At 43.7% G+C, this 23,488-nt stretch overlaps 1 pseudogene; it reads right to left on the reverse strand.

The window, feature by feature from the left end:
* Positions 1–4,004: 4,004 nt before the first annotated feature.
* LOC132394909 (U6 spliceosomal RNA) lies at positions 4,005–4,100 on the reverse strand (annotated as a pseudogene).
* Between the last annotated feature and the right edge of the window lie 19,388 nt (positions 4,101–23,488).

The raw sequence follows: 23,488 nt of genomic DNA on the forward strand, positions 1-23,488 counted from the left end.
CCCAGTTGAAATCTATCGACCACTTCTCTGCCTAATTCTCCATCCTCAGCAAAAGTGTACCCTATCCACAGTACCACGAGCATCCCTGTCATCTGCACACTTACTAACCCACATTTCCACTTGCCCATCTGAGTCATTTACAAAAATTACAAAAAGCAATGATCATAGGCCAGATCTCTGCAGAACTAGCCGTTCTCTGGACATCTGCGAGAACGCTGCAAGCAGTCTCCACGACCTATGGGCAAACCACTACTGAGTAAATACAGCCCGGTTTTCAAGGATTCCATGCTCCCTGAGTTTTTAAATAAGCTACCACAGGAACCTTATCAAACACCTTACTAAATCATATATATCCCGTCTGCAGCTCTACATCAGTATGTTTTGTCATATCCACAACGTTTTCAATAAGACTGGTGAGAGGCACAATGTGTACCTCATAAAGTAACGGTGATTATCCGTAACGAGACAATGCATTTCCAAATTCTCGAAAGACTCATTGATCTATAGTTCACTGGGTCGTCACTAATCCTTTTCTTAAAAAAAGAAATGCTCCGGTAGGAGGGTTATCATCGAAGAGGAGAATGTTTGGATTCACTTCGCCCTACAGTGTAAGCTTGTACATAAGGTGCGTCAAATACAAACTTTCAAAACTTAGGGAAAATACCGAAAACAAAATAGCGAATATTTAGAAAAAAGATACCTACCAGTAAACACAATAACAGCTCCACATGTGGCAGTGTGATCTTCTAGCAGCTCGATCTCTCTGTATGCTTACTGCGAGAGAGACCCGGTTGTTCTTTTAGGCACGAGGACATCCCATCTTTAATTATCTACAGGTTAATTTTAGACAACATATGAATCAGAATATAATGCACCCCACCATTTAGTTACAATCATCTTACAACAGAAACTGAAGTATCTACCTTAAGTACCGTCTTCACAAATACACAGCGGGGAAGGCACCAGAAAGGCAACAAAGTATAAGGATATATCGGGGAAAGATATTGAAGTACGCACACTCAACGCAGTGACAGAAGAATGGTAAGGCAATGCTTGTGTGTGCGTGTGTTTACTGAACGCACTCCGTCAAAATTTGCCAACCTCCAATAATCTGATAAAACTTCCATTGCCAGTGAAGACACAGAGATCATCTCCAAAGGCACATCAATATTTTCCTTTTCTCACAGTAGAAACCTCGGTACATCCCGTCGTGTCCGGGTAATGTATTTTTTCAAATGTTCCAGCACTTACTCCTACGTAAAGTCAACATGTTCTAGGATATGAGCTTACGATACGCTGTACCTCTCATTTATGACTACTAAAGAAAATTACATTCCTTACATCCACTGACTCCATGCATATGCTTCTTCACTTATCCGATATCAGTCCCATACTTACTTCACCTATCCTCTTGTTTCTCACATCCGTGTAGAAGGCCTTTGGGTTTCCTTAATCCTACTTTGCAAGACCCTCTCTGCCTGCTTCCAGTTCTCTAAATCTATTCTTATGCACCTTCGGTCTGCCTTGCAACTTTCTGGAGACCTGAGTGATCCATGTTTCCCACAGCTTCAATTCTGCCTTTGTTCCGCCGAGTGTGCGCACTTCAGTGATTTTCCCCGGTATGTTCTTGTAATTAATTATAATTATATGGTGCATTTCCACCCATTCACGGCAGAATGCAGGAATACAGAATACAAGAATTACAAGATGGCGGCGCGACGCAGTCTGCAGCGGCCTCTCCGGAGTTGATATCTGTTATTTATCAAGCGGAGTGCCATGCACAATCCTAATCTGATGGAAAACGGACGTGGGAGCACGGAGGAACATCTGCAAATCTCCAGGAAGGTCTTCTTCGTTGCTGCTGCTGTTGTGAAGTCCGGGTCTCTGCTGAGAAGAACAGGCTCCCAGTCCTCGGGGTCGCGTTGCCGATGGCCGTTGGCGGGGGCGTCTTAATACGCTCGGTAGAGGATGGTGCTCGGAAAAGCTGAACCGGGGGGGTGGGGGGGGGATGGTCGGAGGCTCGGAGGTTCGACGGACTCGGAGTCCGCTGCGGTCAGGTCGCTTTTCAGTGTCTGCTGTGTCTGCAAGTCTGGGTTCGACGGTGCTTTCATTTTGTGCTGCGTCTGCGAGGCTGAGTAGGGTAGCGCCGTGGAAGTCCATAGCGGGAGTATTCCCTTCTTCCGCCGGCGTGGGATGACGAGTCTATCTGGACCCTGAGGACTTATAGAAACGGTGTGGTGGTTTCTTTCGAACTTATAGTCTTTTAACATCTTTGGACTATTTTTACCGTGCCCATGGTCTGTTTTAAAAAAAAATCAAATTATGGTATTGTTTGCACTATTGTAACTATGTGGTTTTGTGCAGGTCTTGTAGCTTTAGTTTTTGGTCTTGTTTGTCTGGTGGGTTTGGAGCTCCTTTCCCGGGAACGCACTAAGACGGTAGCGCGATATTAATACGCAGCAGCCTCTCCGGACTCTGGAATGGGGATTGCCAAACGTTATGTGGACTTTCTGGTGTAGTCTATTTTGTCATGTGCTTTGTTGATATCATTCTGGAGGAACGTTGTCCCAATTTTTAACTGCATTGCATTTGTGGTTTTTAAATGACAATAAACTGAATCTGAATATTCCATTTACTTTTAATATGACGACAGAGAGATGGAGCGATATGTTGGATGGAACGGTTAGATTGATCTAACAGTATGAGAAATGGTGTACGCGTCATCGTAAGCCAAAAAAGACCTCTTCTATGCTGTAATTTTCTATGTTCCATTATATAAGTTGTATGAAATTGCCCTAAATCGGGGAACTGGAAATAATGGAGATAGGTTAAATTTCAGCATTGGCCTGGTGAACCGAAGTTCCTGTGCCTGGGCTCCACAGCTCCATTGCTTTGAACGAATTGTGGGGAAAACACAGGAATTTTTATCTTGGCCAATAAAACCACTGCCAGGACGATCTATATTATGAACGAAAAAGTAATTAAAGTAATTATTGTGCAGCAAAGTGAATCAAAATTAAATTATTTTCACCATAATTTAATTTGTGTTTGAGCATCCAACCTGGATCAATGTCCCTGACGTTGAAGTGTCGGATTAACTCTCCTGAACATTTAATATATGATAGGTCACCATTCCCGAATAAAATAAGTAGTGAGTACAAAATAGCTTTGTTTCGGACTGCCAAAACGTTTATTTGCCATGACAAAGCTGTTGTTTGCAGCGAATATTAAGGACTACGGCAGTTATCACTTAGAAGAATGAGAGATCATATAAATATGAGCAGAAATAAAAATACTATCAAAGTTTAGGGAAATGTTCTGTGGGATATAAAACGCCACATCCCAAATGCGGAAAGAATTAGAGAAAAAGAGAATAGGGAATGAGAGAATAGGGGGAGCAAACACAGTGAGCAAACCACAAGATCGTTCAACTGAAGGCTAAATGTGCTAGCCTGTATGTGATTGTTTGAAAGGCGATGTCCGTTATTTGAGAAGTACTTCGGTTTGGCTGGAACCGTGCAGGAAGTAAAGTAGAGAAGGAAAGAAGAAGCCTCAGTTGGAATATTCGGGATCCCTGCTGTGCACAGAACGGAGTCACCGACGTCAACTTATATCATGTAAAGCGGATGATTACTCACGATCTTGCTGTAAATTACAGAAACCCGGAATTTGCGAAGTGATTAAATGTCAAAGGGCGTCACGATTCAGAATAAAAAATAACTCATTGGATTTATTCTGCTGGTGTGTGCTGTTAACCAGAGAGCATCGATGGGCGGATTGGCCTAATTCTGCTCCTATGTGTTGTGATTTATGGAGTTCATGCAGGAAAATGCATTTATAATGTGAGAAGGTTAGCCATGTCTGAAGATGATGTTCAATATTATCTTCTAAATGCAAATGCAGTACTTCTGTTCGAGAAATGTAGCAGAAACTCCGCAAAGAGCCGGAAACATGCTCCAGAAAACTCAGTAATGCCAGAAGTAGGAGCTGCAGGGTCTTTTTTTTTAAATATGGAACGCTTCACCATTTTGCGTGTCATCTACGCCTAGGGGCCATGCTAATCTTCTCTGTATCGTTCCAATTTTAGAGTTTCCTGTAGACTGTCGTGGCCCGGTCTGATGGTCATTGCGTTCAATAGCGCAATCAACAGAAACCGAGTATGCTGTGTTAACATCATCCGAAGCAAGCAGTAAGCCCCACACTGGCCATGCGTGGAAAGTGGATTTTGCAATGCGGAACAATGGTACATTATCAGTTGTTTTTGCTGGTTCAAGTAAAAAGTAAAACGCAATAGTCAATGAAAATCTGAACACACGGACTAAGGTTATTACCATTGCTGCCGTTTTTTTTAAAAAAAGTCAATAATTCACATTTAGTTTCTCCAATCAAAAGTCAAGACGACAGTTAACCACACCTAACTGTAAATAGCAACCATCCTCAAGAAGAAAGTCAATCTTCAGACTGGAATGTAGTCTAGGAATGAGCTTGGAAAATACATATCCTTGATCTGAGAGAAAATGAATTTTTACGTAAAGGGCAATGAGATCGGCGACTGCCACGGCCAACATGTATTCCGAGTTAGACTTAGATAGGCGTCACCTTTTCTGAGTCAGATTCATGATTGTCAGCAAATGAGCTGCAGGAAATAAATGGAGATTATAGAACAGTTTTCCTTCGGGCAGAAGAAGCAAAAAGCGTGTGGTGGTGTATTGTTTCTATCTTCGGAATTGCACCCCGAAAGCGAATGAATTGATCGAGATAGTTGTGTTTAATTTCCACTAAGGAACGTTATTGAAAATGAAACTGATTACTTGATGTGAAATATTTGCTGTTACTGACGTTGCGCATGGGAATACTGAAATTTCCCGAACACTCATCACACACACTGATATCCGCCATGGGATAAAGTTCTTCTTCAAGTCTTGTCCGCAATGCATGTGACTCTATCGTGGACTTAATACCCTTCACAGATATTGTTGCCAGCCAATCGTTCCAAGGCGAACACCGGTGGGGGATGATGCCAGGAATATCCACAGTTTCTAGTGGAATAAATGTTACTGAATTGCAATACACTTCAGTCTTAACCTGTTACAAAAATCGTTATCGCCACAGGCCACCCCCCCCCCCCCCCTCCACCCCTGGCCTTGCGCACCTGGCTTCATGGTCGTTCCAGTCATTTAATATTGTTATCTGCCTCCTGTTTCAAGTTGAAATTCAAATTTATTGTTATCTGAGTGTACATATATTCAAACAAAGGAACAACGTTCCTGCGGACAGTGGTGAGTCCATAAATCAGAGAATACACACAACACGAAAGAGAAAATATTACCACAAGTAAGTTAATTAAATTTAATTCAATTTGCTTTTAGTCTTCTGGAAAGGAAAATAGTAAGCAGTAAACTGAAAGCAGTACAGTAAAGGAAATGCTGTCCTAGTGACGATACCTGGAGGGAGGTTTTCGTCCGCAGTCTCACAGCCTGAGAGAAGCTGTTGTTACTTAGTCTGGTAGTCTTTATCCTGATGCTACTGAACCCCTTCCTACCGGTCGTGGGTCAAAGATATTTGGGGGAATAGTTGTAAGGATTCTCAAGAATATCCATTGATGAGTCCCAGTAAATGTCACAAATAGACGGGAGTGATAGCCCGGCGATCCTGTCGGTGTTTCTTTTTTACTATCCTCTACAAACAAAAGAAAAACATTTATTCTTCGAGAGGTATTTGTCATGTGGAACATATCCCTATATACATTCTTACTGCATATTATCCTGCTTGTCTTCCGAAACTGATTGGAATCCTGCTACTTTTCCAGGATCAAATGTTATCCCTACCAACTGATCGCGGTTTCTTAACTGAAGACCATCTTCCTTACTACTAAAACTTAACAATATTATTTGTGATTTTGCAATTTACACGGGAGGCTTCAAAAATGTATCAGGATGTAATTGGGATGTGGGGGCTTGGGTAGTGGGGAGAGACAAAATCGGCTATAACAACACACACAAAATGCTGGTAGAACACAGCAGGCTAGGCAGCATCTATAGGGAGAAGCGATGTCGACGTCTCCGCCCGAAACGTCGACATCGCTTCTCCCTAAAGATGCTGCCTGGCCTGCTGTGTTCCACCAGCATTTTGTGTGTGTGTTGTTGTTTGAATTTCCAGCATCTGCAGATTTCCTTGTGTTTGCTCTTCAAAATCGGCTTTGACCTGTTATCGTGCAGCACGTGAGGTTGGGTGAACTTACGGAGGTGTATAAAATCACGACGAGCATAGATAAGATGGAAAGATCATAATTATTTCTTAGGCCAGGAAGTCCAAAACCGGGTGATATATTTAAAATGAGAGGGAAAGATATAAAGGCGTTTAGAATGGTAACATTCTCATCCACATTGAACATATTGCCTGAGACATCGTAGCTGTGAACGGCATTTCTCAGCATTTTACGGCATTTAATGCATTTCCAGTTGCAATTTATATAGTCAAAATTCAGGTAAAATGGATATAGCTATGTCAGAGAACGTGTTTGGTACAAATGAGCTAATCTGAACGGCCTGTGTAATTATAGCATTCTAACGTACTATACATACCGCTAGCATTCACAACTTCATGGTTATATATCTCTACACTACAGTAAACGGAAGGGTTTCTCCTGGTAACACAGCACTTATCTCGGGATTCTCGAAGAAGAAAAAGCATACTTCCGATCACCAATCCACTTGCATCCAAATTTGCACCTTGCACCGTGCGGCATGGTAAATACATATTGGATCAACCTCCCATGAGGGATCTTGCCAAATATGAAAAGAAAAAAATCATAAGCATCAGTGGCCTCGTGTGAATTTGCTCTATCCCAATCAGAGCAGAGAAAGTGCAGGTCTTAACCGCTGGCTTCGCAGTCTGAATTAGTCTAGAGAGGATCAGAGAGCCGGAAAGTGGAGGTAGGGCCTGCAGTGCTAGCCGGACAAGGCTAGTTGGCATGCTGAGCAGTTTTTCGTGGCATTTCATGAATGCCGTCCATCAGGTACCAAAAGGTTCTAAAGGATTTCGATTATCCAGGGTGGTACATTAATAAATATCCGCAGCTGTCGATCTTTGAGGGAATATGGTGGGAAACTTAGACAATATCTAACTTGGCAACTGCAAAGTCTCATGCGCACTGTTTTCAGCAGTGAAGATGTGGAATGTAAAATAGCAAAATCGTGAACGTTCATGAATGTTGTTACGTACCCCGTAACTGTGCGTCTTACCAGCAAAGATAGAAGTGTCCGTTGGAGTCTGGTGCTATTTTCAAAACAGTGTTTATTAGTAAAATATACAAATCAATATCAACAATGCAAATATACAGATAATACACGTTAGCAATACTAAACCTAAAAGTGTGGGTATAATAATAATCAATAATAAACAAGCTCTATCGTTGTCTAGAGGATAACGAATTATCATGGGAAAGTATAAAGTTCAGTTCAGTTCATGTAGGCTGAGGAAGTTGTTGGTTCTTTTGTTGTAACCGTTGGAGGGAGAGGGAGAGAGAGAGAGAGAGAGAGAGAGAGGGTGAGCAAACAGTGACAGCTACAGTCAGTCAATCATTCCTTTACGTTCTTGATCCGTCGATGTGTTGTTGTGGCCATTCAGGTATGACCCTTCTGTCTTTTAGCTAGACCGTTCTTCTATGGTGAACTCGTCACCCAGGCAAGGGTGGACACACACACAAGCCCCCACCGGCCTCGCTATAAACACTGTGAGTTAAAATTGACCGATCCTTCGTACGGTCTCCGATGCCCCGACACCTTCTCGTAGGTTCCAAAACTTAAGCAGTGCTTACTAGTGTGTCTCCTGGTGCGTCTGAGGGGTGTCTCCCCAGACCTCACTTTTATCCCTACTCACGGGGTCACAGGTGTCAATCAGTTTTGAATGGCTTAGCCCATCAAACCAGCCCACTCCGGATGTCCACTGAGGAAATTTAATGAACAGAATATAGACAATAGACAATAGACAATAGGTGCAGAAGTAGACCATTCGGCCACTCCAGTCTGCACCGCCATTCTGAGATCATGGCTGATCATTCACTATCAATACCCAGTCCCTGCCTTGTCCCCATATCCCTTGATTCCCCTATCCATCAGATATCTATCCAGCTCCTTCTTGAAAGCATCCAGAGAATTGGCCTCCACCGTCTTCCGAGGCAGTGCATTCCACACCTCCACAACTCTCTGGGAGAAGAAGCTCTTCCTCAACTCTGTTTTAAATAACTGACCGCTTATTCTCAATCCATGCCCTCTGGTACTGGACTTTCCCAACATCTGGAACATATTTCCTGCCTCAATCCTATCAAATCGTTTAATTATCTTAAACGTTTCAATCAGATCCCCTCTCAATCTCCTCAATTCCAGCGTGTACAAGCCCAATCTCTCCAATCTCTCTGCGTAAGACAGCCCTGCCATCCCAGGAATCAACCCAGTGAATCTACGCTGCACTTCCTCAATTGCCAGAATGTCCTTCCTTAAACCTGGAGACCAAAACTGTACACAATATTCCAGGTGTGGTCTCACCAGGGCCCTGTACAAATGCAAAAGGACATCCTTGTTCTTGTACTCAATTCCCCTTGTAATAAAGGCCAACATTCCATTCCCTCGTCTAACATCCTTGTTACACCCTCAAAAAACTCCAACAGATTAGTCAAGCATGATTTAACCTTGGTAAATCCATGCTGGCTCGGCCTAATCCTATTTCTGCCATCTAGATGTGCCACTATTTCGTCCTTAGTAATGGACTCAAGCATCTTCTCCACGACTGACGTTAGGCTAACAGGGCGATAGTTCTCCGTTTTCTCCTTCCCTCCCTTCTTGAAGAGTGGGACAACATTAGCCACTCTCCAATCTTCAGGAACTGATCCTGAATCTAAGGAACATTGGAAAATGATTACCAATGCATCCGCAATTTCCTGAGCCACCTCTTTTAGAACCCTCGGATGCAGACCATCTGGACCCGGGGATTTATTAGCCTTCAGTCCTCCCAGTCTATTCATCACAGTTTCTTTCCTAATGTCAATCTGTCTCAATTCCTCTGATATCTTATGCCCCTGGCCCATCCATACATCTGGGAGATTGCTTGTGTCCTCCCTGGTGAAGACAGATCTAAAGTATGCATTAAATCCTGTTGCCTTCTCCCTGTTTCCCATAACAATTTCTCCCAATTCATTCTTCAAGGGGCCAACATTGTTCTTAACTATCTTCTTTCTCTTCACATAACTAAAAAAGCTTTTGCTATCCCCTTTTATATTCCTGGCTAGACTGAGCTCATACCTGATTTTTTCTCTCCGTATTGCTTTTTTAGTTAAGATCTGCTGTTCCTTAATACTTTCCCAATCATCTGTATTCCCACTCATCTTAGCCCTGTCATACTTCTTTTTCTTTAATGCTATACAATCTCTGACTTCCTTTGTCAATCACTGTGGCCCCTTCCCCCTCTTTGAATCCTTCCTTCTCATTGGAATGAACTGCATTTGCATCTTTTGTATTATGCCCAAGAATATTTGCCACTGCTGATCCACTGTCTTTCCTGCCAGGGCATCCGCCCATTTAACTTTGGCCAGCTCTTCCCTCATGGCTCCGTAGTCTCCTTTATTTAATTGCAACACTGACACCTCTGATCTGCCCTTATCCCTCTCAAATTGTAGATAAAAAACTTATCATGTTATGATCACTACTTCCTAATGCCTCCTTTACTTCAAGATCACTTATCAATTCCTGTGCATTACACATCACCAAGTCCAAAATAGCCTCGTTCCTGGTTGGCTCAAGCACAAGCTGTTCCAAAAATACATCCCTTAGACACTCCACAAACTCCCTATCCTGGGCTCCAGCACCTACCTGATTCTCCCAGTCCACCTGCATGTTGAAATCTCCCATAACGACTGCATTACCTTTAGCACATGCCAATGTTAACTGCCTAATCAACTTGCACCCAATATCCACGCTACTGTTTGGGGGCCTGTACACAACATCCATTAGGGTCTTTTTACCCTTACTGTTCCTCAGCTCAATCCACACAGACTCTACTTCCCCTGTTCCCAAGTCACCTCTTGCTAAGGACTGAATCTCATTCCTCACCAACAGGGCCACCCCACCCCCTCTTCCCATATTTCTGTCTCTACGATAGCACGTATACCCTGGTACACTCAATTCCCAGGCCTGATCCCCTTGCAGCCATGTCTCCGTTATCCCAACAATATCGTAGTTCCCCATTTTCACCTGAGCTTCAAGCTCATCTGTCTTATTTCTGACACTACGCGCATTCAAGTATAGAATTCTTAGCCCATTCCTCCTCCCTTTGCTTAAAACACTGTCTACTGTACCTAACCCAGCTCCTTGAACTTCCATCGGGCTAATTGCACCCTGAATTTTGATGACCTTCTCAAGATCACCCAAACCTTGTACACATTTAACCCCATGCACCTTCTGACCAACCCTCTGGATCTGGATCCCTGCCCCCTGCACATCTAGTTTAAACCCCCCCCCCCCGAGCAGCACTGGCAAATACTCCTGCAAGAATGTTAGTACCCTTCCGGTTCGGATGTAGACCATCCCTTCGAAACAGATCCCAATGTCCCTGGAACAAAGACCAATTATCCAAAAACCTGAACCCTTCCTTCCTGCACCATGCTCTCAGCCTCGTATTAATGTGCATAATCATTCTATTCTTCGCCTCACTCGCACGTGGCACAGGTAGCAATCCCGAGATTGTCACCCTGGAGGTCCTGCCTTTCAGCTTCACTCCTAACTCCCTGAACTCGCTAAGCAGAACCCCCTCAGTCACCTTACCTACATCATTGGTCCCTACATGGACCACTACATCTGGGTTCATGTCCTCACTCTCAAGAATAGCCTGCACCCGATCTGAGATGTCCCGGACCCTGGCACCAGGGAGGCAACATACCATCCGAGACTCCCGATCTGCCCCACAAAATCTCCTATCTGCCCACCTAACTAAAGAGTCCCCTAAAACTATCGCTCTCTTCTCTTCCCTCCTCCCCTTTCTAGTTGAGGGTTCAAGCTCTGTGCCAGAGGCAGGCCCACTACAACTCATTCCTGGTAGGTCATCCCCATCAACAGTATCCAGTACGGTATACTTATTGTTAATGGGAATGGCCGCAGGGGTGCTCTGCTCTCTCTGCCTGCTCCCCCTGCCTCTCTGGACCGTCACCCATCTGCCTACTTCTTGGTTTTTTGGTGTGACTACCTCCTGATAACTCCTATCCATCTCTGCCTCCACCTCCCGAATGATCCGTAGTTCATCCAGCTCCTGCTCCAACTCCCTAACTCGGTCTGATAGGAGCTGCAGCTGGACGCACCTTTTGCAGGTGTGGTCATCAGGGACAACTGTGTTGACCCTGACCTCTCACATACTGCATACGGTGCACACCACTGCTCTGACTGTCTCCCCCATACCTGAACTGGATTAATACAATGTCTAAAAAGCACCTAGCGACCTTACCTTCTTCCCCTCAGCGAGCAATCACACAAGCTTACCGAAGTCCCCTTACGCCGAAGCCCACTTAGCCAAAGCCCAGGACTCTGCTTCCACGGACTCCGCTGTCCGCTCTGAAAAGAAGTCCTGCCTTTTAAAGTGCGCGCTCGACGCTGACGTCACTCGCGCCTGAGCAGTTCCCCCTCCTCCACAGGTATTGACCAGGTAGGCTTAAATCCTACCTACACGGTCGAATTCTCTGAGCTCCCAGCTGAATCACAAGCTGTAACTTGCTCCCGATTCAAAATAGTACCAAGTAAGCAGCCCTCTCCGGAGCCATAAGTCTTACAGGAGTCATAATATGATGGAACAACAAGTCTCCTCCTCCCTGTGTAATCGCTCCCTTATCTGAAGCAAATGTTCCAGTCCAAGTCTGTTTTTGTTCCATCTCTTTCTCTCTCATTAGCACCTTGGCAACAGTAACAGTTTGTAATTCTCCCAGGGGAGCGGGACATGGGCAACCCTGCCCCCTTCTGCCCATCAGAGCTGTTCATCCTTCGTAAGAATGTACACTAAAAACCCAAAAGAGGAAATTATGCAATTTATTTTCGCCAGATTGGGCAACTACTCTGGAGATAAAGAGGCAATCGGCAATGCTTCAGATAAAGAATCCATTAAGGGAAACAGAAAAATTAGAGTAATCCAGAATTTTACTTAACAAAGGAGCAACAGTTATCAACGGTTGTGGTAGATGAGAGTCAAAGTAACAAGTGGGATTCTAGTTCATGACAAAGATATTTCAGCAAAACAATAAAAATAAGAATTATGGGGAAGTGGAGGAGCCAAATGTAGACAGAGGACCTTAGCATTGTTTCCTTGAAAGTTAAGATTACATGTCTGCATGCAGGTTTTTAAAAGGAGATGTTCCTTTGTTTGGAATTTCAGTGGGTTTGTCCGATACAGAGCATGAAGCCAAGTATAGAACGGATTGGGACGTGGTCCTTGTCAGGTTGCCTGGTGTCTCTGCTGTGGACGGACGGAGACGTCAACGTCAGCGTTTTGCCTTGCCTGACAATGGTTTCTGGAACTGCTGAATTTGTGAAGGGAGGAGATTAAAGGCCAGCTGATATTATGAATGAAAGAGAGCTCATTCCTATGATGATCAATGGTCTTGAATTGGAGAGTTCAGGAGCGGATGGTATATTTGAAATGTTACAAGCTGAGCTCTGTCTGAGATGGGGGCTGCTGTGCTCTTCAGACGGCAAGGGGAGGGGATGGTCTCTGTTGCAGAAACGGTTCAATAATTCAACAACAAACTTACTCAAAACCCAGTCCAGAGCTCAACAAGACCAGAATAAGGAGATGCAGCCACTCTCGTTTCCCTGCTGAGAATGATGTTGGAATGGAAAGTTTACATTTCAGATTTATTTACTTAAAAAAAGCTTGATCCGCGTCTCTAACAGAGCAAAGGGAGTTTTAATCAGAATCATCATCTCAGCTCTAAACCTAAACTGCGCTACTGCATAAATCGCCGTGTTGGTGCAGGAGCTCAAGGACTGGAGCATGACTCCAGTTACGCTCAGGATGGTGGAAATGTTGTTGTGGCCTAACTGGAACAGAATAGATTCAGTAAAACTAACAAAAATCTTATGTACTAAATTTACCATCCAGAGCAGGATAAAACTGGCCGAGATGGTGAGCAGTAAAAGGATGGATTTCCGTCTGTTCTCCGTCTCTGCGTCACACGGATTACCACACTTTTTGCTCGCTAGGAGATCTCTCCTGACTCTCGTGGCCCGAGTGATGTGTCTGATGGTCAAAGCGTTGAGCAGCGCAATCAGTACAAACGGAGTAAACGGGGTTAATACCGTCCGCAGCCGAAAATAAGCCACCCACGCTGGCGATGTGTAGAATGCAGGTTTTATAACGCAGAGAAATGATATATTATCAATTGTTTTTGCTGGTTCAAATATAAAGTAAAACCCAATATTAAATGAAAAGCTTAGTACACAGACTAGCATTATAACCATCATCGCTGTTTTCTCCGTGCAGTATTTAGCTCTGAAGTTCTGGAAACAAATGGCGATAAACCGATCTAAAGTGAAGGCGACAGTCAACCAGACAGAACAGTCAATGGCGACCACGCTCAGGAGGAAAGTAAGGCTGCAGACTGGAGTGTAGTCCAGGAATGACACAGGGAAATACATATCCTTGATCAGCGAGAGAATGACGTTAACAATTAGGACTATTAGATCAGCGACTGCCATGGCCAGCAGGTAGCGGGTGATACACTTGGAGAGACCACATTTTCCCCGGATCAGAACCACGATTGTCAGTAAATTAGCTGCAAGGACGAAATGGAAACGTTAAAATCATTATCTTTGTACTGGGAAGCTGGAGAACAAAGGGGGCGTTAGATGCGGACGTTATATCAATGGATTGTCTGAAGGATTCCAGCAGATTGATGGTCATAAATCCCACTAATTCCGTGACCGCACTTAACTGGATCTGATAATTATTAACCAGGAAAAAGTAGCGGTAGACACGGAACTGATGAAATGTCAAAAAGCTTCTCATATTTTGACATCCTTTCTGCAGTCAAAATGTTTTATTCGAAACTTGTCTCTCTACAGTAAGGCTGTTGTATACTTAAACATCCCCCACCCCCAACGACCCTCAGATTGCGCAACGAGTCGTTCGCCTCCACAACGATAATAGCAGGAACATCCATACAGTGACGGAATAAGTAAAACTCATCTCCTCAGCCTGTCAGAAAACTCGTTATCGCATTCCCTCGCTTGGAACATCTGTCACAGTTTTCCGCCGGTCCAGTCATACAGATTTTTTTCTGCCTCCTGTTTCAGTTAGAATACAGCTGTAAAAACATGCAGGGTGAGCTTTGCCTTTGCAATTGCGTATTGTCCCATTCGAACGGAGTGTGAATGCAAAGCAGCCTGAAGTGGTCGGTCGGCTTATTGCGAGATACCAAAGTTGTTTGTGAAAATAAGATGAGCTCGGTTAACACTCCCGTGTACAATTTGTGTGGACATTTGTCCAACATTGGATGCACTGACTGTATATTGCTGGCCACATAAAAATAGAGCATCTGGTAGACACCCTTTAGGAAACAGCTGGATTTGGGGAACATTCAACGAGATACTGAACACGTTTCTATACGCCAGAGTGACGAATAATTTCTTTAGAGGTGTGGCAGCTTCACTCTCAATTTGTTAAGTACCGTTAACAAATTGTATTAGAATTCGCACTGACACTTTTTTCTAAAATTTGATTCGGTTTCGCGGATGATCATTTCACTACATCAATAGAGTTTTAGTAAATGCACTTCACCGCTAGCAAAAGAGTATATAGACTGCCTAGACATCGCTGACAGGGGTTTCATTGGGTGTTATTTCTGTCAGAATATGCCGATATGAACATTTTGATATGCCAGAGTGCTGGGCACTTCTGATCTAAAACTGCACTGTGTTCAGTTTTCCTCAGTTCCCAGGTTGGAAGCAATTGAACTCTATGCCAATCCAACAACCTTTGTGGTCGAGTGGCTCGGTAAGAGTATGTCAGCTCCAGTTTTCGTTAACAGACGGAGGGTGAAGCACCAGGAGTGAATAGTCCCTCACCTGCCTCGAGCCATTCCCATTCTGTGTAGTTAATCACAGCGTGCAATCCAGTGCCAGTGAGACGGGAGGAGGGTGGACAGTTATTCGGGCTGGATATGTTTGATCAGAGTTAGCACTGAATCCCTGATCCTCTCCCTGTCGCTGACCTCAATGTGTTACTAACCTCGTTAGCTCAATGAATTATCCGCAGTTTTATCACACACTTCTTTTCCTGGAAACCAACACCCTTTTCCTGACACCAGTGGCTGTACAGCTGAGGCGTGAGCATAAGGCAGGAAATCTGAAGGTGGGATTCACAACAGCATTCTTGCTTCACTGTCGGTGAAAATAACATTGAAAAGAGTGCGATGTGCACACCCGTTACTCGCCGAAGTCTGGCGTACATTCATCCCATGGCAGTAAAAGGTGTTCTTGTTTTGTAAACGGTGAGTAATTGCCTTGGGTATTTGTTCATCACAGTTGGATAGAACAGCAAATTCATACGAATTCATAGTACTGTGAGATGGTTAGTCGGCAAAGTATATTTCATCCTAATGAAAGGAAATAATGACTACAGCCTCTAAAGTTGTGAGTGTTGTTAAAGAGAAAAGTAATACTAATCGTCCTGTGAACTCCTTCTTTAAAGTTGAACGAAATGTCAAATTGATGCCCCGATTGATGGATGCTATTCAAAACTCTGTAACATACAAGCTACAAATGAACAAAAATGGAGAAAACCTAAAATACCAAATGCGGTTAATAATGCGGTTGTCAAGATCTGATAATGACTCACCAGGAACCCCAAACGCCACGAGAATAGGGTAGTAAACCGCTTTAATATGGTTCAAGATAGTTCCTTCCATCACTCTGAGGCTGAAATTCACTATCAGATAAAGAACCACAATCCAATCCAATATTTATACCTGAGGAAAATTTCCAGGGAGATGATTAAATTGTCCAATTTCCAACATTAGTTATGGAACTTCAAACAAACAGATGAGGCAAGAGTTGATACTCCAATGAACCTTTCTGCCAGGAGGGTGGAGCTTCTTATTAGCGTGAATCTCAATTACCTTTAACCTATAAGTTCACTCTTTATGTACCGTTAATTCTGCAGGTGACTTATTTGTTCAAACAGACATATCATTGCAAGGTTACAGCGAAGAATTCCTGAAACATTCCCAATAACTCCCTTTCGGGAGCTGAGGAAAGATAGCTGGATTGTGATTCTTGTGGTCTCGCGGTACCTTTGCGAATATTTCGTGGTTCCTATTAAGTGACTCCCTTCCATGCTTTAGCCTTTAGTGGAATTCACTTGTAGAGAAATGTGCACCCGTTCGATATTCCTTCATAAAGCTGCAGAATATTCTCCAGAGGGAAGCCTCAGCAGCTAGAGGTCGCAGTGCATATTGACACCGATAACATATGCAGAACAAAGAGTAAAATGTCCTAGGCAGTGATTATATCGAGTTCCATTGTTCAATCGTTCAATTTAATGTCAGAGAATAAAAAAAATATATTCTGAGAATACTAATTTTTGTGGACATCGATAAATCAGAAGAAAAACCTCAAAAAACGAATAATAACCTCCAACGCACCACCAGCAGCAAAGATCAATACTCCCCCTCCCCTGCCCCGACCTGTCACAGGTAAAGTATCAGCCTCCACAGCACCCACACGTAAGCAATGACAATAAACCCGAAGTGCCCAGTGCCGCAGGCTGGTGCTCTCCAAGAGGAACACAAACTCGTTGTGGTTTGGAGGGTTGCGTGCCTCAACGATACAGAGAGAAATGCTTGCTGGAGTCAATACATTCTGACTTGCCTGGCTGACAGTAGTGAAAACCCAGAGAAAGCTACTGTCACGGCGAATGAAGCCCTGAACACGGCCAGAGATGGAGGACCTACATTGCTACCCGAAATGTCAGCAGCGATCAAAATCCTAGCCTGGAGTTTTGCTTATGGTACATGGGAGGATTTAAGCCAGTTTTACAGGGGTCTCGGAATTGCAGCAGGTTCGTAAGTGAAGGATTGTATTGGAAGTTAGATGTTAGGGAATGTATAGGAAATCAAAATCGAAAATACAGATATGATGGCTGTAATAATTTAAAGTGTGTGCATTTTAATGTTATGAGTAGTATGGGCAACACTGATGAGCTTAGAACATGAATTAGTACAAGGCACTACGATGTTGTGGCCATTAGTGGTACTTAGTTGACAGAAGAGACGGAATTGGTGATTAATGCACCAGGATTTCGAAAGTTTAGAAACGAAACAGAACGAGGCAAAAAGGAATGGGGGGGGGGAGCCTACTCCACTGATCAGAGGTAATATCACAGCCGCACGCAGTGAGGATTCAAACACTGCGCTAATTTGAGTGGAACTCAAGAATAGGAACAGAGCAACCTTAATGATGGGATTATATTACAGATCCCCTCCCCCTAAAAGCTCAAGAAATTGAGGAACAGAGTTCCACGGATTAAGGAAGTGTGTATAATTAATGGTTGTTGTCATGTAGGATCTCTACTTCCCTAATATAAACCATAACATTCTTATTGCAAGGGATTTTTATGCGACAGAGTTTGTTGAGTGGATCCAAGTGTATTTTTGAATTCAATATGAAGAAGGTCCAATATGAAGAGGATGTAATGGACCGGCTGTCAGGCAATGAGCATGATAAGAGAACCTTGGATGTCCAAAGAGGTGATGAATCTAGTCAAGAAGAAAGAAAAAGTATATAAAGTTTTTGGGGTTTAGGTCAAACGAAACACGTATAAAAAGTTTAAACAATCCAGAAAACAATCTTTAACAACGGAATGAGGAAAGCTAGGTGAGGCCAAGAAAAGTTGTAGACCATAAGACCAGAAGACAAAGGAGCAGAAGTCGGCCAGCAAGTCTGCTCCGCCATTTATCATAAGCTGATACATTCTCTCATTTAGTCCCACTCCCCAGCCTTCTCATCATAACCTTTGATGCCCTGACTACTCAGATACCTGTCAATCCCTGCCTTAAATAGATCCAGTCACTTGGCCACCACTGCCGAAATGCTAAGGCGGAGACCATTTGATTGGATGCGGAAAATAAGCACTTTGCTTCAGTATTTACCAAGGAAAAGAACCTGGAATGTCAGGAGAACAGCGATGAGTGCATAAAAATGTTAACGATTTTCGAGGTCAAAGGGAAAGAACTGTTGGATCTTCTAATGAATGTTAATTTGAGTAAGTCCTCAGAGCCTGATGAAATACATGTTTTTGAGGGATGGGCGTTTGGGTAATGTTGAAACTCGATTTAAGAGGTTAACCAGGGAAAATTCTGGAAATTATAGATCGCTGAGTATAACGTCAGGAAGGGGAATTACTGGAGAAAATTCTTAAAAGTATAGGATACATGAACATCTGGACACGCGGGGGGAAACATCATGACTATTAGAAGAGTAAATTGTGCCATACCAACTTCGTTGAGTTTTTTTTTAACAAGGTGACGAGACATATTGATTAAGTTAGAATAGCCGATGAGGTCTGCATGGATTTCAGTAAGGCGTTTGGTAAGAGTTCTTCATTGGACTAATCTTGAAGATTAGGATTGTAATTTAGGATTCAGAATTGACTTGCATATATCAGGCAGAGAACAGTGGTCGACTGGGATCTGCGACGGGACCTCGACTGTTTGAGATGTACAGTGGTCCTATAAGGTTTGTGAACCCTGTATAAATTTACCACAGAACATAAAACATAAAACTCTACATGTAACCGACTCTAGAATCTGCATAGCATTTTCCTACTGCATAGTTCTATATTTTAAGCACCATGTACCTATCTAAGAGGCTCTTAAAATACCCTATTGTATCCGCTTGCGCAACCACCGCCGGCCGTGAATTCTACGCACCCACCACTCTGTGTGAAAAACTTACTCCTGACATCCCTGCAGTATCTATTCCAAGCACCTTAAAATATTTCCACACCACGTCGTGTTAGCCATATCAGCCCTGGGGAAAAAGTTTCTGGCTATCCATACGATGAATGCATCTCATGCGTCTTAGGCAACAATCTTGTAAATCTCGTCTGCACTCTCTCTTATAGTATCCTTATCATTCCTGTAGTGAGGCAACCAGAACTGAATATAATACTACAAGTGGGGTCTGACCAAGGTGTTATACAGCTGTAACATTACCTCACAGCTCTTGAACTCAATCCCACGGTTGATGAATGCAAACACACCATACAGCTTCTTAACGACACTGTCAACATGCGCAGCAGCTCTGAGTGTCCTACAGACACGGACCCTACGATGACTCAAATCCTGCACACTACCATGAGTCTTAGCATTATTACGATATTTTGTTTTCAAAGTTGACCTACCAAAATAAGCCTTTTCACAATTATCTGGGTTAAAGTTCATCTGCCATTTCTCAGCCCAGTTCTGCATCCTATCTATGTCCCGCTCTAAATTCTGACAACCCTCCCGAGTATCCACAACACCCCAAACTTTGTGTCAACTAACCCACCCTTCAACCTCTTCATCCAGGTCATTTATATAAAACAATCACAAAGAGGAACGGTCCCAAAACCAATACACACGGAACACCGCTGCTCACCGGTCTTCATACAGAATACGAACCATCTACAACCCCTTTTGCTTTCCGTTTGTAAGTCAATACTGGATTCACAAAGCAAGGTCTCCTTGAATCCCGTGTATCCTTACTTTCTGAAGCAGCCTTGCATGGGGAAACCTATCAAATGCCTTACTGGTCAATATACACAACATTCTCTGCTCTAGCTACATTAATATGTTATGTTACATCATCAAAGTGTTCAATCACGCTCTTAAGGCACGAACTGCCCTTGACAAAGCCATGCTAATCATTTCTACGCAGATTATATCTCTCCAAATGCTCAGAAATGCTGCCTTTCAGGATCTTCTCTGATACCTTGCTGAAGTCATACACAATGGTCTGTAATTTCCTGTGTTAACTCTACTCCCTTTCTTGAACATAAGTTTCAACCCTCCAATCCTCCGGTACTTCTCCCGTCCCTATTGATGGCGCAAAGATCATCTCAAGAGGCTCAGCATTCTCCTTCCTCGCTTTCCACAGTAGCCTGGCGCATATCTCTTTTAGACCAGGTGACCTACCTAACAATGCTTTTCAGAACCTCCAGCACATCCTCTTACTTAATCTTTATATGCTCAAGCGTCTCAGTCCGCTGTAAATCAACCCCGCAATTGCCAAGGTCTTTTTCCCCGCTGAATACTGAAGCAAAGCATTGATTAAGTAGACCCGCTAGCTCTTTCTACTTCATGCATATGTTTTCATTACCGCAGCTGATTGATCCTATTCTCACACGACTCATCCTCTTGCTCTTCACGTACTCGTAGAATGCCTTGGGGTTTTCCTCAATCCTGCTCACCAAGGTCTTCTCATGGCCCCTTCCAGCCGTCTCCTTTTCATTAATGAGTTCCTTCCTGGCACCTTTGCAATTTTCTAGAGCTCTAACAGAGCCTAATTTCTTGAACCTTTCGTAAGCTTTTCTTTTTTTCTAATATAGATTTGCTAGTCCTTTGTACAGCATGGTTCTTTAACACTACCACCCTTTTCCTGCCTCAATGGAACATACTTATTCAAAACTCCATGCTCCCTAAGTATTTGCCACATCTCTGCCGCGCATTCCCGTGAGAACATCTGCTCCCAGTTTATGCTCCCTGGTTCCTGCCTAATAGCATTATATTTCCCCCATTTGTCCAAATAATGTGCCAAATTGCCTGTTCTTATCTCTCTCCAGCGCTATGGTGAAGGAGATAGAGTTGTGGTCACTACCTCCTAAATGCCTAAATGCTCTCCCACTGAGAGATATGACCGTTAACCAACTTCATTTCCCAATACCAGATCAAGTACGGACTTTCCTCCTGTTGGCTGATCTTTATATTGTGTCCGGAGAGCATCCTGAACACACCTAACAAACGCCGCTCAATCTAAACTCTTGTGCTAAGGAGATGTCAATCAATATTAGTAAAGTTAAAATCTCTGATCAGAACAACCCTATTATTATTACACCGTTTTCGAATCCTGGTCCTCGATACCCATATTACTATTGGCATGTCTATAAAAACACCTATTTCCTGTTTCTGACTTCCACCCTGACTTAATTGACGGTCACCCAATTATGTGTCTACTGTGGTCCCAGGGTGACTACCTGCCTGTAGCTCCTGTCTATCACCCCCTCACTCTCTCTAATAAGCCGAAAGTAATCAAGTAGCCCCACAAGTTCCCTAACTCGGTCTCTAAAGAGCTGCCACTCGATGCGATGCACCGGGCGCAAGTGTGTCATGAGTGTGTCATGATGTCTCCCGGACATCTCACATCTGACACCCTGAAGTAAAAACTGGCTTCACAGTCATATACACTGCGGGGAGGGGAGTGAGGATGTCAAAGGCCTTCTGAAAATCCAAAAACACAACAACCACTGCATCTCTCTTGTCTAGCCTACTTGTAATTTCCTCAAAAAATTGCACTAGGTTTGTCAGGCAGGATTTTTCTTTAAGGAAACCATGCTGAGTTCTGCCTATCTTGTCATATGCCTCCAGGTACTCCGTAGCCTCAGTAAACGCTATTAGTTTATAGCAATACCAGATTCCAAAGTGTTTTCCATTTCTGCTGGTTCCTGAACCCGTCACGGGGTACGTGACAGACGAAAACACTTGTGTTGGCTTTTGCAACCACCCCCCCCCCCAAATGACGTATGTATGGCATAAAGACGCCAGCCGAGAGGGCTTAGGGAGCATTCCCTATCGGGATTAGGGCACAAGGGCCAGAATCTGTCACCCTCCGGTCGAAACTGCCACACGCACAAATTGGAGTTTCTGGCATTAAATGGGCTGTGGTGGACAAGTTAAGTGATTAACAAAATGGTGCCAACTTCGAGGAAACGATTGACAACTTTCCATTGAATTATATCCCTACCTCGGAGAAATTGGATGCAACTGGCTATCGTTGGTTGGCGGCGTTGCCTGTCTATGATTTCAACCTGAAGTACCGGCCGGGGAGCCGAAACATTGAGGCAGATGAGATGTGCACATGAAAGGATGGAAATGTATGGAGTGTGACACACCATTCCTAAACGTGGAGTTAAAACAATGTGCCTGCTTTATATGACGGGAAGCTAGGATAGAACAAGGTCAAGGCAGGATAGAACGGTGGATCATTTGTGAGCTTCCATTTGTGGCATTCCACAAACTTACCGCTCTGAATACAAAGCAGTTGTCTGAGTTGAGTCTAGGGGAGGTGGCTGCCGCTCAGCATGATGACCCTTGTATAGGTACCATTTGGTCAGCTGTTATGGAAGGGGATATGGACCAAAATAAAAAGATGAAACACCAGGCCGTATCTCAAATGCCGAGAGAATAGGACAAACTGGAATTGAGGAACCAGGCGCTACACAGGGCCACGTCATCTTCAGTCAAGCCTCGGTGTTCCCAGTTTGGGCTGACTGACAGATATTTGAGGATTGTGCAGAATTAATTTGAAGATGATTGATCAGAAGTCGGGTCTACTTGTCCAGGATAAAGCCTAAGGGTGATGAGTACTGTAAGTTGTGCATTCGATGTATTAGGAGGAGAAGGCTGTCTATGAGAGTTGCTCCTTTATCCAATTCGGAGAGTGCGCGACCACTTGATCTGGTGTGTGTGGATTCGAGCAAAACGGCGACTGTCTTGGTTATTACTGATCACTACACCAGATATGCTCAAGCCGTCCCCACAAAGGATAGGAGGGCTTGCTATGGGAGAAGTATGTCGTTGATTATAGCCTCCCCAGGAGGATACATAGCGATTAGGGAAGGAATTTTGAGAGTAGGCTCATACATGAGTTACTGAGCATGCTAGAAGTCTAGCGATCGAGGACTACGCCTTATCACCCTCAGGGTGATCCCCAGACTAAGAGGTTCAACCGCACATTTTTGATACAAATGCTCGGAACCCAGGATATCAGCAAGAGCATATTGGGCATCTGGTCCACGGCTACAACTCTACACAGAATTAAGCTACTGGATACTTGCAATATAATTTGGTGTTTGGGAGCGAATCAAGATTGCCTGCTGATTTATGTTTTGGGACTGCTGGGGAAGAAATTCCCACATAAGGTCTGTCTTATGTGTGTGTCTGACATTAAAAGGGAATTACAAACGGCTTATGAACGAGCAGACGTCTCCGCTGTCAAGCACAATCAAGGAAATAAAAGGGGATATAATCAAAATATCAGGTTCTCCCAACGGTTGCCTGGAGACAAAGTTCTCATCAAGAACTTGGGGCAACGAGGAAAGCATAAGTTGGCTGACCGATGGATGGCTACGACTTTCGTAGTGGAGAATCAAATGGCAAATGTGCCAGATTACCTTGTGCAGACAGAAGATGGAAACGGAC

The sequence above is a fragment of the Hypanus sabinus genome, chromosome 5, assembly GCF_030144855.1.
Source record: "Hypanus sabinus isolate sHypSab1 chromosome 5, sHypSab1.hap1, whole genome shotgun sequence".
Lineage (NCBI taxonomy): Eukaryota > Metazoa > Chordata > Chondrichthyes > Myliobatiformes > Dasyatidae > Hypanus > Hypanus sabinus.